At 41.5% G+C, this 14,536-nt stretch overlaps 1 protein-coding gene across 9 annotated transcripts in view; it reads right to left on the reverse strand.

Annotated features, from left to right (window-relative positions):
• rbfox1 (RNA binding fox-1 homolog 1) overlaps positions 1-14,536 on the reverse strand; it is a 1,151,227-nt gene that overhangs the window by 454,837 nt on the left and 681,854 nt on the right. The window contains exon 3 of one of the 9 annotated variants that reach the window (XM_052021441.1): positions 10,286-10,358. The exons of the other annotated variants lie outside the window; for them this stretch is intronic. The gene's annotated coding sequence lies outside the window, so the exon portion shown is untranslated. The remainder of the gene's footprint in view (positions 1-10,285; positions 10,359-14,536) is intronic. 9 annotated transcript variants of the gene reach the window in all.

A 14,536-nucleotide genomic window follows, 5' to 3' on the forward strand; every position in this document is an offset into this window, starting at 1 on the left:
AGCGCACAAGTTCCACTTCCAACAAGAGAGGTGAACCACCTAACATCAACAATTAATTTCAATACCATGGCTCTATTACCCACCATCAACATCATCAGGATCACCACTGACTAGAAACTTAATAGTCATATGGATATTGTGGTGCCAAGAACATTTGAAAGCCTGTTGTAAAGGACTCTACACCTAATTTCTCAAAGTATTTCCAGCAATCAAATGACAAGTCAGGAGTTTGATGGAATACTCTCCACTTGCTGGACATATGCAGCTCCAGCAACATTCAACAAATTTGGCAACATTACATCCATTACATAATGGCCCATCTAATCGGCAACCAATGAGCAGTTTAAACACTAATTTCTTCCATTATCAGAATAACTTGATTGTAATATGAAAGGGGCAAGTATTTTTACGCAGAGAGTGGTAGGTGCCTGTAATAGGTTACCTGGGGTAGTAGTGGAAGCAGGCAGTTTGGTGGAGTTTAAGAGGCTTTTAGATATACGCGTGAATATGAAGGGAATGGAGGGACATGGATGATATGCAGGATGAGGACATATGGTATAAATTGGCATCAAGATCGGCACAACATCGTGGGCTGAATGGCCTATCCAGTGCTGTACTGTTCTCTGTACCATCTACCAGACACACTGTAGCAACTCACTGGGATTTGCATGACCACACCTCCAAAACCAGTGAGCCTTGTCATCTGAAAGAAGGAAACTAGCAGACACTTAAGTGCACCACTACCAAAGAATACCCCTCCAACTGTCACATATTTCAGTTTTGAAAATACATTTCCATACTTTCATTGTCAGTGGGTTAAAATTTCTGGGATTGTCTATCACACAGCAACATGAAAGTTTCTTCAACACCTGGGCCTCATTTCTGGAGCTGGAAATGATGCTAACCCTCCAAAAGCTTAATGGCCAACCACTGGACCTCAAAATTCAATTGTCCAAAAAACCAAGAAAGCCCATCACAAGTAAGCAGACACTGTGACAATGGAAGAGATATATTAAGTAAAGGGTTTGTAATAACCAGGCAGAAGGATAAATAGGAAGCTTGATTGGAATAAAGATTAAAGATTTAGAAGCAGAAAATAAGTACATAAATACGTGTTTATGCTTGGAAAGTGAACAATGAACATTGGTCTATTTTTCAGATATATGAGATATTATTTAAGTGAAGTATTTTAATTATAAATAAGTTTGTATTTCTATTACTTGTTTAAAGATATTATGGAGTAGCTTAGACTGGGGAACACTGGAAACTTCTTTGGAGTTTATGAGAGCAAGAGGTGACTTGATTTAAACAAGATCCTGAGAAGTCTTGACAGGGTGGATGTGGAGAGGATGTTTAATCATATGGGATAAGTTAGAAGTAGAGGTCACTGTTTAAAAATAATAGGTCACCCAAATAAGACAGATGAGGTATTTTTTTTCTTCTCTCAGAGGACTGTGTGTCCTTTGTACCCTCTTCCTCAAAAGTTGATGGAAAAAGACTCTTTGAATGTTTTTAAGGCAGAGGTAGAAAGACAGTTAATGAGTACGGGAGTGACAGGTAGATGAGACAAAAAATTGCTTGATTCAGCTGATGCTTAAGGAAAGAACTGGTATAATATCTGCAAACTTGTCAGTAACAAGAACAACTTGTATTTCAGTGAATATAGTGAAATATCCCAAGTGCATCACAGGAGCACTAATGAAAAGAAAGCAACATCGAGCCATAAATGCAGAGATGGCTAAAGAACAGTAATGGAGGTAAACTTGAAGGAGAAGGAAAGAGATAAGAAGGAAGAGAGCCCGAGGGAGGGACTTCCAGAACTTTAGTATCAGGAGCTGAAGAAATGGCCTAACGTATAGGAGCAAGTAAATGCAGAGGTGCAGGGGAGGAATGCATAGGGTGCAAGAGGTTACAGGAGAAGGAGGGGTGAGACTTTGAAGAGTCAGTTCAGAATTTTAAATTGAGACATTGCCTGACCAGTAGCCAACGCAAGGGTCGGTTAGCAAGGTGATATGTGAACAAACATAGCTGGGTTTTTGAGCATTGAGTTTTTATTAAGGTGGGAAGTGGAAAGCTGGTCAGGAGTGCATAGGAATAGACAAGTGCAGAGGTCATAAAAACATTAGTGAGGGTGTCAACAGTGGGTGAGCCAAGGTGGGTGATATTTATAGAGGTAGAACTGGCTAATAGATGGAGAAGATATGCTGTCAGTTGCACACCAAGATGGAAGATGCATCTGTAGGGAGTGGCTGGAAACACAAGTGAGATATCACAAGGAGACTTGATTACATCAGTAAATCAAATTCTAACCAGCCAACTTCTGCTGGTACTGGATGTGAGGGCCTATTGATCAAGAGGAAAATAGACCTGCTGTTATTGACCAGAGTCAGCAGTCTGAGAGACATCATCAAATAATTTTCCATGGCTTTTTCCAATGTATCCCCTGTAGCCTTACCAAACAATTCATATTAAATGTAATGACAGGTCTGGAAATCTCTCTGTCACATGCAGAAATTGACAATGTTGCCATCTGCTTCAGATAGTATCACTTCGCATTGAGTCATATTCAGATACCTGTACAGAAAATGACACCTGAGTCTGATCAAACCATCTGCTTCAAGCCCTCAGAGACGTATTAGGTGATTTGCTTGCAACAATCTGCAATAATACAAGTTGTTGAAATGCAGAAGAAAATACCATGTTAAAAGATCCAGTATTTTCAACGTATTCTGTGAATTCATGATAGTAGCTACAGTATTATGAACAATTCCAGGTGTTAGCTGAAGTCTTGAGGAGAGTTTGAAAGAGATTTACAAGAATGATGCTAAGAATGAGAAATTTCAGTTATGCGGAGGGAACAGAGAAGCTGAAGATGTTCTCCTGCAAACACAACGTTAAAAGTTGATAGAAATGTTCAAAGTTTCAATAGAGTAAATGAGGAGAAAATATTTCCATTTGTAACAGAGTTGGCTCTCCGAGAATGCAAATTGAAGATGACAGATAGATAAAAACAGAGGCGATAGGAATAAATATTTTTTCGCCAGCATGTTGTTGTATCTGGAGTACACCATATGAAAGTGTGATGGAAGTAGGTTTAAAAGTAGGCAAATATCTGAAAGGAACAATTTCCAGGAGAAATAATAGAAGAATGGCAGTAATTATTAGACTCCATCAGTCGCTATAGGCTAGATGTCTCCTCCAGCTCTGTATAATTTTATGATTTAATGATTCCAGTTAGAGCTCAGCTTTTTAAAGAACGTGATAAATGCTAAAGTTTGTGTTGTGGCTTAGTCGGGTAAGGGAAGAGGCAGACTGTGTTTTAAGTGGATATTTGTCCAGTGAATTCTTTCCATTTTTCATATTTTGCAACAGGTTTAACACCAGATTAAGTGGGCAGTAATACTGCCTAGTAAAACACAGGCAACACTGTGTGCTTCTTTTAGTTTGAACAATTGATCATCACAATACTCTGTTTTCTTTGGTCAATTTTGCATTTATGCTTCCCCATCCCTCTAATCCAATAGAAGTGAACTCTGCTCTCCATATTATTGTGTGGTCAATTAACAAAATTTTTACAAGTCCACTTAACACAAAATCAACTGCAATGGACTCATCATTCCTGTTTAATAAAATAAAAGATGACTGGCCTTTCACAAATTTCCTCTAATATTCATTTATTAGCCATTTATTTTACAAATGCCAATTAATGTAATACTACATTATTTTCTCTGAAGGTTTCCCCATGTTAAGGTTAGGCTGTCTAGTATCTAAATTCTCAGTTGTATCCCCCTTATGTAATGATTGCAGTTTTCCATCCCCAACCCCCAATGAATTGGATGAGTATGGTCAGACCCTCCCCAGTATTTTACCTTTCTTATATCGCTAATGTAATGTGCATCGAACACGGCCAATTGTACTTTCCTACTTTGAGGATTGTCAAACTTTTGCGTACCTCCTCACAGTTCCATTTTTAGTCCATTCAATGCCGTTGCCTCTTCCATGATGGTTACATTGGCAGCAGCATCTTTTCTGTAGGATGCAGGTGCAAAGTATGCATTCAGTACCTTGTCCTCGTCCTCAGGCATTGAAGGGAAATGTATTTTCAGTTCCCCATTCGAACCCACCTTTCCTTTGTATGCCCTTCTACAATTCACATGTTAAACTCCTACGAGCCATTAATCAACTGCCTTCTAACTTCTTTTAGCAAACCTGCTCTGTACTTTTTGCTCTTCGGTTTATTTTGCTACTTCATTTTATAATTATCATAAGCCTTCTTTCTATGTTTCATTTTAACCTTTATGTCGCCAAACATCCAGGGAACTCCAGTTTTAGATGCCCTTTCTTTCACCCTCATGGGATTCTTAATTTCATATCTAAAACTTCTCTATGAATTGTTCAGTTTTGTCTAGAAAGTATTTAATTCCAATCTACTGGGACTTTATCTTTGCAACTTTTTTCCAGTTAGTCCTCTTTCTGTTCAATATTCTTTGCTTGAATATCCTTGTCCTTTTCTCTATAACTATGATGTGCCTGAAGTTATTAAGATCACTCATCCCCAAATGGATTTCCATTCACCATGCTCCATCTGAAGTAAATTCACCACTGCTTCCTTCTTCATTGGGCTGGAACAAATTGATTCAAGTGCTGGCCTAGAAATTGCCCCATGATATTCCTTTCATGTTAACACAGTGCTGTAGGTCACCCTGGTACTGTGTATTGTGCTATTAATACGTTACACATTCTCAGCAATTGTCACTATGTAGCACAGCAAGTGTAACTTTGGCACTGAGCTCTTAAAGGGATATCCAACTATGAAAGTCACACTCTTTCAGCTTCAGGTGAATCTTGCCAATGAACAGATGCTCAATTATCATCTATTAATTCGCCGATGACACCATTGTTGTTGGCAGAATCTCAGATGGCGACAAGGAGGCGTACAGGAGTGAGATAGATCGGCTGGTTGAGCAGAGTCGCAACAACAACCTCGCACTCAACATCAGCAAGACCGAGGAACTGATTGTGGACTTCAGAAAGGGAGAACGCACACTAGTCCTCAATGAGGGGTCTTTGCAGTGGAAAGGGTGAGCAGCTTCAAGTTCCTGGGCATCAACATCTCAGAGGACCTATCCTGGGCCCAACACATTATTGCAGTCATGCACTCTATTTCATTAGAAGTTTGAGGAGATTTGGTATGTCATCAAAGGCTCTTACAAAGTTCTATGGATGTATGGTGGAGAGCATCCTGACTGGTTGCATCACAGCCTGGTGTGGAGCCTCCAGTGCACAGGATCACAAGAGGCTGCAGAGGGTTATAGACTCAGCCAGCTCCATCACAGACACAACCCTCCCCACTATCGAGGACATCTTCAAGAGGCAGTGCCTCAAGAAGTCATCCATCATTAAAGGACCCTCACCATATGGGACATGCCGTCCTTTTGTTCCTACCATCAGGAAGGAGGTACAGGAGATTGAAGACCCACACTCAATGATTCAGGAACAGCTTCTTCCCCTCTGCCATCAGATTTCTGAACGGTCCATGAACACTACCTTATCATTCCTTCTTTTGCGATATTTTTTATTTTTGTAACGTATAGATTTTTATGTCTTTGCACTGTACTGCTGCCACAAAACAACAAATTTCACGACATATGTCAGTGATAATAAACCTGATTCTGATTCAGAAATGATGGGTGGGGTGGGACAGTGGGAGAGGGCTACCAGGAGGTCAGGAAAACCTAGTGAGAAACAGGTCTAATTGACTTTCTAGCCCATTCTCCTTTACACATTTCCAAATACTTTTCCCTTTTTTTTTACTTTATTCTGTTACAAATTCTTGTCTATTCTCCATTATCACTACATTGCATTTCTTATACTTTGCTGTAGTTTATATGCCATTTTGCTCCACTCTCCCCTTCAGTAGTCTATACTATGCACTGAGTGGAATAAACACCAGCTATTTGTCCTTAATATTAATCAAAAAGCCTCCATCTTTGGCACCTTGAATTGTCACCCTGCTCAGTGTTATAATATCTTATTTAATCAGGACAGTTACCTTTTCTTTTCTCCATCCCCATGTGTCCTGTTGATCCCTCCTTTCTTTGAACCCCTGTTATGCCCCCATATCACATAACAACATTGGATTCCCATTTGCCAGCCTTATTTACCAGGCTCCATGCTTTTACATGCATATAATTCAACACCCTTTTAGACTGTTTTGCTCTTGGCTCCCCTATAATCTGTCCTTCTGCAGGATGGTAGTATATCCTGTCCATGTGATTATTCAGGATATGTGATGCATCCTGGAGAACCCCATTTAAAACAATATTTTGGCAACAGAATCATTGACACAAACACAAAAATATTATCTTTGATGAACACCAACTAAAACATATGCACAAAGTCAAAATATGGTGATACCATTTAAAGTTAGTGATGGGTGGATACCTTTGTTCTGGCTGGAAACTGACGTTGCTTGCGTGATGCAAACCGCTACTTGCCACCTTTCAGCACGAAACTGAACAATTTTAAGGACTAGCTACTGACTACTGACAATCTAATCCTCTCAGCAGTAACATTTTGTTTTCTGATTCTCTTCCTGGAAATCAAAACAGCAATCAATCTCTCCTTAACTACATTTCACTCCCAATGTTGCCTTTCCCTTTTCTTCCTCCTCCGCCTCCTTCATAGTTGATGGCATGGGCTAAATCCGGATGACTGCAAGACTGTGACTGCAACAAGCCACAAGGAAAGGGTTGTCCCTCTCTAGATATATTGCAATGCACCTCCAGCAGAGATCATGCTGCAAAATTACTGTTCAAATAAACCATGATGTTCTTAATTATGATGTGGATTATATTATTATGTGACTCCCTACAAGAGGTTCTGCTCTGGTGTGTGAATCCCACGCTGAAATAAGGTGCACAGGAGTTAGCCCTTGCCCTTAAGCCATTACATATTGATTTGGCTTAATAACTGACAGATGGAGAATGCAGTGGACTGGTGAATACTAAGTTGTTATGCGAGCCCCTGGAATGCAAGGCACAAACTATTATGAACTTCTACACGCACATGCATGTGCACACGCATGAGCACACATGCACACACGCAAACACATACACATTTTGCTGTAAGTTGCCGACTACGACAGTACTAGCCTAGAAAGACCCCAAGGTGAAGATATTAAGGGTGCCATCAAATTCACAGCTACTGAACAAGGTGTCCTTGCACTACTGTGGCTGCAACTGATGCAGTCAACCTGGGCAGAAAACAGGTTTGTCCAGAAGTACTACCTGAGAATATATTCTTAGCTCCAATCACAAAATTCCCTGAACTATAATTAATTTTCTCCTCAATTCTCTCAATCAATTCTCCTCCAAGTGAATCACCAAAATCCTAAATCATTAAGGATTCTGTTGGGTTGGTGAATAGTAGTATGATGGGAGTGGACATTTCCTGCTGCTAAACACCAGTGCGTTTGACTTTATTTCTTCGCGTGATGTGGATGTCACTGGCAATGCTGGCATTTTTTATCCATTCCAAATTGCCGTTGAACTTTGAAAGAATCAACCACATTGATGGATCGGGAGTCATATATGCCAGATTAGGGAAGTTTGACAGGTTTCCTTTCCTGAAATACATTTGCAACCTAGGTGTGTTTTTACGACGATCTAGAACTTACGTGCTTAACATTCCTAAGAATAGCTTCTTTTCTCATTTAATTGCTTGAATATAAAATCCCCAGCTGCCACTGTAAGATTCAGACTCATCTCTCTGAATCAATGATCCAGAACTCCGACTACTGTTTTGGTAATTTAATCACTACACCACTGCATGCATGATCAACACACTGTATTAGATGGAGTGCTGTGGCTCATTTTGGCAACGCTGGTGTCAAATCAGTGTTGTATGAGGAGTGAAGTCATCAACCGTTCTGCATGCATCTGGTATGTGTGAGCACTGACCAATTTGCTGGGGAGAGTGAACCGTGCCAATAATGTGCATCTCTGATCCCTGCACAAAGCTGGAAACAAACTGGCACATGTGGTACCAAGAAAACAGGTGCTATACATGCTAATTACACGGCTATGGTGTCTCTCAGTCAGAAGGAAGGGCAAAACTTCACTTGTCTGCACAGGGGACAGAGTGCAGCACTAGAATGAATAGAGGTCCCAAGTATGGCAACTCTACATGGAGCAGGTTTCCATGTGTGAAAACAGTGTGATAGCTCTTTGTAGAATAGGATCCCTTGTGATATCGTACCGGGTGAAGAATGATCCCATGTACGTCACTCCTGGGGAACAGAGATTCCTATATTATAGCAGTGAATCCATGCATGACAGCTCTGGCTGGAGAGTGGCCAATATGTGACAGCTCCAGATGGAGAGGGATCCCATGTCTAACAGATCTGCCTGTAAACAAATGCTGTTCAAAAAGATGACATTCCTTTGCGGAAAGGGATCCCTGTGTATCACCTCTGAATGGTAAGAGATTCAATGTCTGACAGCTTTGAAATGGTAAACGTTCCCATCTGATGAGGTTCTGAAATTTGATTTTCTAAGCAATCTCTATGAATATTTAATTTGTTACATTGTGAATGGTTTCTGAGTGCATTTTTTCTTTCTCTCTCTCACAGCTATGAAAAACGTAATTCTTTAGTTAATAGCTATAAGCAAAACAGAAGTTGTAATTAGAGCTTTTAAAATTCTACTCATTTGTTTTTCTTATATAAAAAAACACACAAATTGAAAACAATCATTTACCTGAATCCCCTACTCTAATGTTCCAGCTTATTGTGGTTAATAATTAAAACATTCACATTCCACTCTCAACACACTTCAGGTGATAATCAGGTGAGATCATTAATATTTACAGGCACCTGCAATTCATTTGTTTCATTAATGAATTTAATTACATTGAAGGAAGCTACTATGGGTTACATTCGCTGGCTACTGCTGAAGATGCAGAAACCCAATAGTGCACAGTATTCCCATTCCTGTAAATTTCCCAGGAGCCTTGAAACTCAAGTAGGAAAGCTGGAGTGGGATTCACATTGCCAGCAGTTTCTCTTCCAATGTATCAGTAGAGGTGAATAAGTCAAATTAATCTGTCAGGTTTGTATGGCAAAGTTGGAACTGGCACTCACCAGTGGGACGGGATTGGGAAAATGGTCTGAACACTCCAACTATTGTTTTGTAAATAATTTTAGATAATGAATGGAATCACAGAGCCCTGTACACTCCCAAACCTGGGAATTAAAAGAGGAGTTGTCTGCATACTGGTTGGTACCCACAAAGCTGTCACTTCATAGCCCTGCCATTGGGAAGCTCGGTTGCACAAGGCCCAAAGTGCTGCACATTGCTGAACAGGCCTTGAACCCTCAAGGCCTTTCGCTCATGCTCTCCAGTGCCGCAAAGCACGCAAATTAAAATCAGGCAAGTCTGAGACTGGTTCTGGATCTGGGTGTAGGCCAAAGGTTGGGGTTTAAAAAGACCAGTGACAGGATGGGTTGGAATGTGTGGAGGAAGAGAAGTTTAGGACCAATCAATGTGTAGTGAGGATCATCTGCTCTGGTTTGTTGAGGGTCAGAATATATAGCTGCAGGTAAGATTGGTAGCTGAGGATGTCATTGATAGTAGGGCTATGGGGGTGCAGTCATGGGGCTGTTCTATCAAGAAGGCAGATTGGTTGTTGGGGAGGATGGTGTCAATTTAAGTCAGCAGGTCAGTGGTAGGGGAAGTGTTCAAAGAGGATAATGAGCTTGTACAGTGGAATGGGAAGTCCAAAGGAAGTATCTACTTTTAGAGGACCCGCCTGACTCAGTTTCCCAGGGCAAGCTGAGACTCAGTCAGGAAGGTCCTCCTGAATTCATGCTAAAGCAGGCCTTGCAGGCACCTCAGATACATAGAATACTTGGAAAGAAAATCATGCAAATCACACCAAGTCCACAAGTTTCAATTGTTTGATTTTCCATTAAAATTGTAAAATGTAGCACTCAAAAATATGGCATTACATATCCAATATCTAGATAGAGCAAGTGTCAAAAGACACCCAAAATAACACTTGTGCTTGTCTGGCCCACTTAAAGTAAGTACACCCCATAGTCCTCATAACCATACATGCACGCATACCAACGTGCACACATACACATGCAAACACTCACATCTGTGCACACACACACATGCATGTATGCAAAAACACACACCCACATGCACAGATGCAGACACTCATGCACACACACACTCTCACAGCTTCTTTGCTTTAAAAAAAATCACTCTATAAAGTTTACCTGACAAAAGATTGTGAGACTTTTTCTTCCAGCTTTGCTTCAAATAAATTTGACTTTTTTTTAGCAGCAGTTGCTAGAATAAAGAAAGATGTTTAATGAGTATAGCTGAGTGAAGAGTATTGATGCAGCCTGGGTAATTAGGCAGATTGTACCTGCTCCGACTGCACAATTGAGATTGAGATTCAGATTCAGTTTAGACGTTCTCAGTTCTGTGTAAAAATACAAAGTGACTTTATATGAAGAGTATAAACAGTTCAAACCAATGTTTCTGGTAGGCGTAGTGGCCTTGAGCACTTAACTGCAGATAGAATTGAAAACTGACATGATCACTTATTATTTCAATCTCCATTAAAACAAAAGTTGGAAGTTTCTTCTGACGTTAATTATAAAATTAGTTAACACATTAATGAAGAATATCTCTCACATGGAAGAAGTGATAATACTGAAGTGGAAAATGGGTAGTTTAATGGAACTATACGTCTAGCCATTCAGATCCATATGGTTTACTGCTACAAAAAACTTTTGCAATAAATGCAATATTCCAGAATACATTTTTCTCATACCTACAAATGTATAACGTTCATACACGCACAATAATTGTGCGTAGGTGAAGGTGTTTCTTTGCTTTCAATTGTTCATTATTTCATTTGCTTTATCACTTTTGAAACTTTCCACCCTGCACTTTCTCTCACTAACAGAAATATGAAGATTACAAAGGGATGGCTGCGTTTAAAAATGGGCAAGGCGGTGACTATAATTAGCTTCAGTGCAATGTGTGGATGTTACATGAAACTCTCACGGTCAATTCGCAGATTGATCAGCATCAGCAACCAGTTCGAGTTGGCATCAGGGGCCAGAGTCAACCGCAGGAAGAGCGAGGCCATGCTCTTTGGTAACTGGCCCGATCAATCCAATGTCCCCTTCACCGTCAGGTCCGACTACCTGAAGGTGCTGGGGATCTGGTTCGCAGGGGCTGAGGCATGTAACAAGAATTGGCTGGAGTAGACTGGGAAGGTAAAACAAAAATTGGGTTTGTGGAAGCGGCGTTCTCTGTCAATAATTGGGAAGATCTCAGTCATCAGGTGCGATGTGCTCTCAAGGCTGCTGTACTTGGTGCAGGTGTGGCCTGTTCTTTGATCCTCTGCCTCAGCAATCACCCGGGACATCTTCCAGTTTATCTGGGGGTCCAAGATGGAGTGAATCCAATGGGTCATGCTGCACAAGTCCCCTGAGAATAGGGGCAAAAGGGTACCCAACTTTGCCCTCATCCTGATGACCACCTTCGTCTGTGGCTGTATCGGCAATGTGTGGACCCAAAGTATGTGGGCACCAAGTGTCACTACGTGCTGAGGTTCTACCTGTCCCCGGTGTTCCAGAAAATAGGCCTGGACCCTCTACCGTGCAACGTCGCAGTCAGCTGGACATTGCCGCACTACCCGTCCTTTGTGGAAGAGTTCTTCCAAGCAAACACCTTTGACCACAAGCCATCAAACAGTGGTCAGCGTGGAATCTGCTACAGACACTGCGGGATAGACACACATTGGATTCTGTGGGTTTGTTCCCCTAGCAAATGATCCAAACCATCTGGCAGAATGCCTCATCGCCAGATCTGACCAACAAGCACCAAGACCTCGCTTGGTTGACGGTGAGAGGTGCCCTCACAGTCAGAGCCTTCCTCTACAGACGACACATCACCCCCAATGCATGCTGCCCTCGGGAAGGCTGCGAGGTGTGGGGGTGGTGGGGGGGAGGAAACGGTCACCCACCTCTTTGCAGACTGTGGATTTGCAAAGAGGGTGTGGAAACGGATGCAAGCGTCCGTGTCCCGGTTCATCCCCAGCAGCTGTATAACAGAGGACTCTCTGATCTACGGGCTGTTCCCAGGGACACACACCGAGACAGACATCAAGTGCTGCTGGGAGGTCATCAACTCGGTGAAAGACACCCTTTGGTCTGCCCGAAACTTGTTGGTCTCCCAGCACAGTGAGCTGTCTGTAAGGGAATGCTGCAGACTGGCACATTCCAGGCTGCAAGAATATGTGCTGAGGGATGCATGAAGCTAGGTGCAGCCAATGCTAAGGCTCTATGGTGAAGGACCACAGTCTAGGCTCCTTCCTCTTACTGCATATGGAGGGGCGGAGGTGGTTGGGGAAGCCCCTCAAACAATGAAAAGGTTATCACCTCAGGGAGCCACATTAGTGGCAATAGTGCTATGTTTGTTTGTGTGCTTTTTTCTTTGTAATTTTACAGTACTGAATGTAACAATCATGAATGTTAAGCTTTTGTATTTTGCACTGTTTTTGTTCTTTGAATATATCTTTTTGTTATGAATAAAGTTTACTTTTGAAATTTATAAAGGGTAAAAGTCTGTGAACAAAGCACTGGATGAACAAGCATTGTGCAATTGAAAATCATATTAATGCCACATTAATTAATTCTGGAGCATTAAGGTCAAACGCTAATAAAGTCATTTTGGTTCAAGATTTTCTTGTTCTCTAATGCTGTTTCTTCAGTGTCCAGTGTCCACCTTATCCAAACAACACAAAATGTGCTGCAACACCCTAAATATGTCTCCAGTGAAATTTTCATGCACAGTGGTCCAAATAACATTAGCCACTGTTCTTTCACAGAACAACCAACATTTATTCTGTAAATGCTGAATGTTACTTAAAAGGACAAGTACTATAACCTCACATTCACAGTCAGACATTTACACACCCCTTTACACACCCACAGCTTACTTTGTACACTATGCACATCAAATACAGACCATTCTTTGCATCTTCACTAAAACTGCCTTCTGATGCTCCTTTGTCTAGACTTAAGACTCCTCTTCATGGAAGACAAAGGGTGCAAGGATCAGGTTACTCTCACTCTCAACGTCCTAGTCTCATGAGCACACTAGCCCACATCCGATGTCTGCCACATCCTGCAGTTTGCCACTGCCGCATTCGGGAGGACAGCCAAACACCGTAATCAATGACATGAGGCTTCTACTACTCTTCTTTCAGACCCAGGAGCAGGCATGAGCATTTGCCTCATTGAATACATGTCCTCAGAGAGAGATCCCAGCCAAGTCTCTGTAACCCTGGAGGATCTCTTTCAGGGGAGCCAAAAGCTTGTAATAGAAGGGATGTTTTAGTCCTCAAAAGAAAAATTGTCTGTCCCCGTGCTACATTATTATTCCGCCCCCACTTTCCCTCCTGTAGGTGATGTCATCCACCAGCCTCTCAGAGTCCCTGCCACTAAACTTAGGAGCACTCTTCCTGCCCTTGGGAATCACAGGGGCAGCCATGGTGAAATAAACAGTAGAGCACTGGAGCTCGTGTGTGCTTGTGTCCTTAAGGGCTGGGTGATGAGCTTTCAATTGTGTGTCAAACTGCTGGATTCAACAAGAACGTGATGCCTGCTGTTCCTGAAACAGAACAGTGACACACCAAGGACTCCAAAAATGTCACCTTTCAATCAGTGCTTACAAGTTTTGCAACCTTTGTATCTGTAGCCACCAAAAGCAGTTTCTAAAATCAAAAATATTATCACCAATATTAAATATGAGAGTCTAATAAACTTCACAGCCTTACTCATCAGTTTGGCTTCTCTCCAGTTGTACAAGAACAAAATGTTACCAGGTGAAGGCTTATAATTAAATTTAGATTGGATTGGATTACAAAAAGTTTGTGGTCATCAAGTGCAGAAACTTTGACACCATGATTGCCAATAATCATGTCAAGCATAACATTCCTGTTACAGAGAAAAAATACATTTTCACTAAAATATATTGAATTGTTTTAGTCTGCAATGCATCCCCACAGCACCAGTGAAACATGACATCTCTCTTTGAGAAGACAAATTGTAGTTTAAAGCAGATTAGTACTCCGGTCATAAAGGCCTGGTCTGATAGTGCCTGCTTTTTGTTTGCCATCATTTCTCTTTACAGCTGCTGGTGAAAATTGTTCACTTCAGCTTTCGATTCATTGAAGTTCTGGTCCCAAGCCCTAACCTGGCTGGGATGATTATAAAGCACAAGCTGGGCACAGGGCTCGTTTTAAATGTTGAATGCGTGCACCAAAGTGCCAAGTTCACTTTACTGGTGAAAGCAGTAAACAGGCATCCAGGAATTGAACCTGAAACAGGTTTTAGATCTTTGCATGTTCTTATCTAATCTCAACTGCAGTGCCAAAGACCACTGGCAGCTCCAGCACTTCCACCTCTTGTTTGTCTCACCTTCTCTCTCACTCAAACTGCCATCTC

This window comes from Pristis pectinata, chromosome 8 (genome assembly GCF_009764475.1).
Source record: "Pristis pectinata isolate sPriPec2 chromosome 8, sPriPec2.1.pri, whole genome shotgun sequence".
NCBI lineage: Eukaryota > Metazoa > Chordata > Chondrichthyes > Rhinopristiformes > Pristidae > Pristis > Pristis pectinata.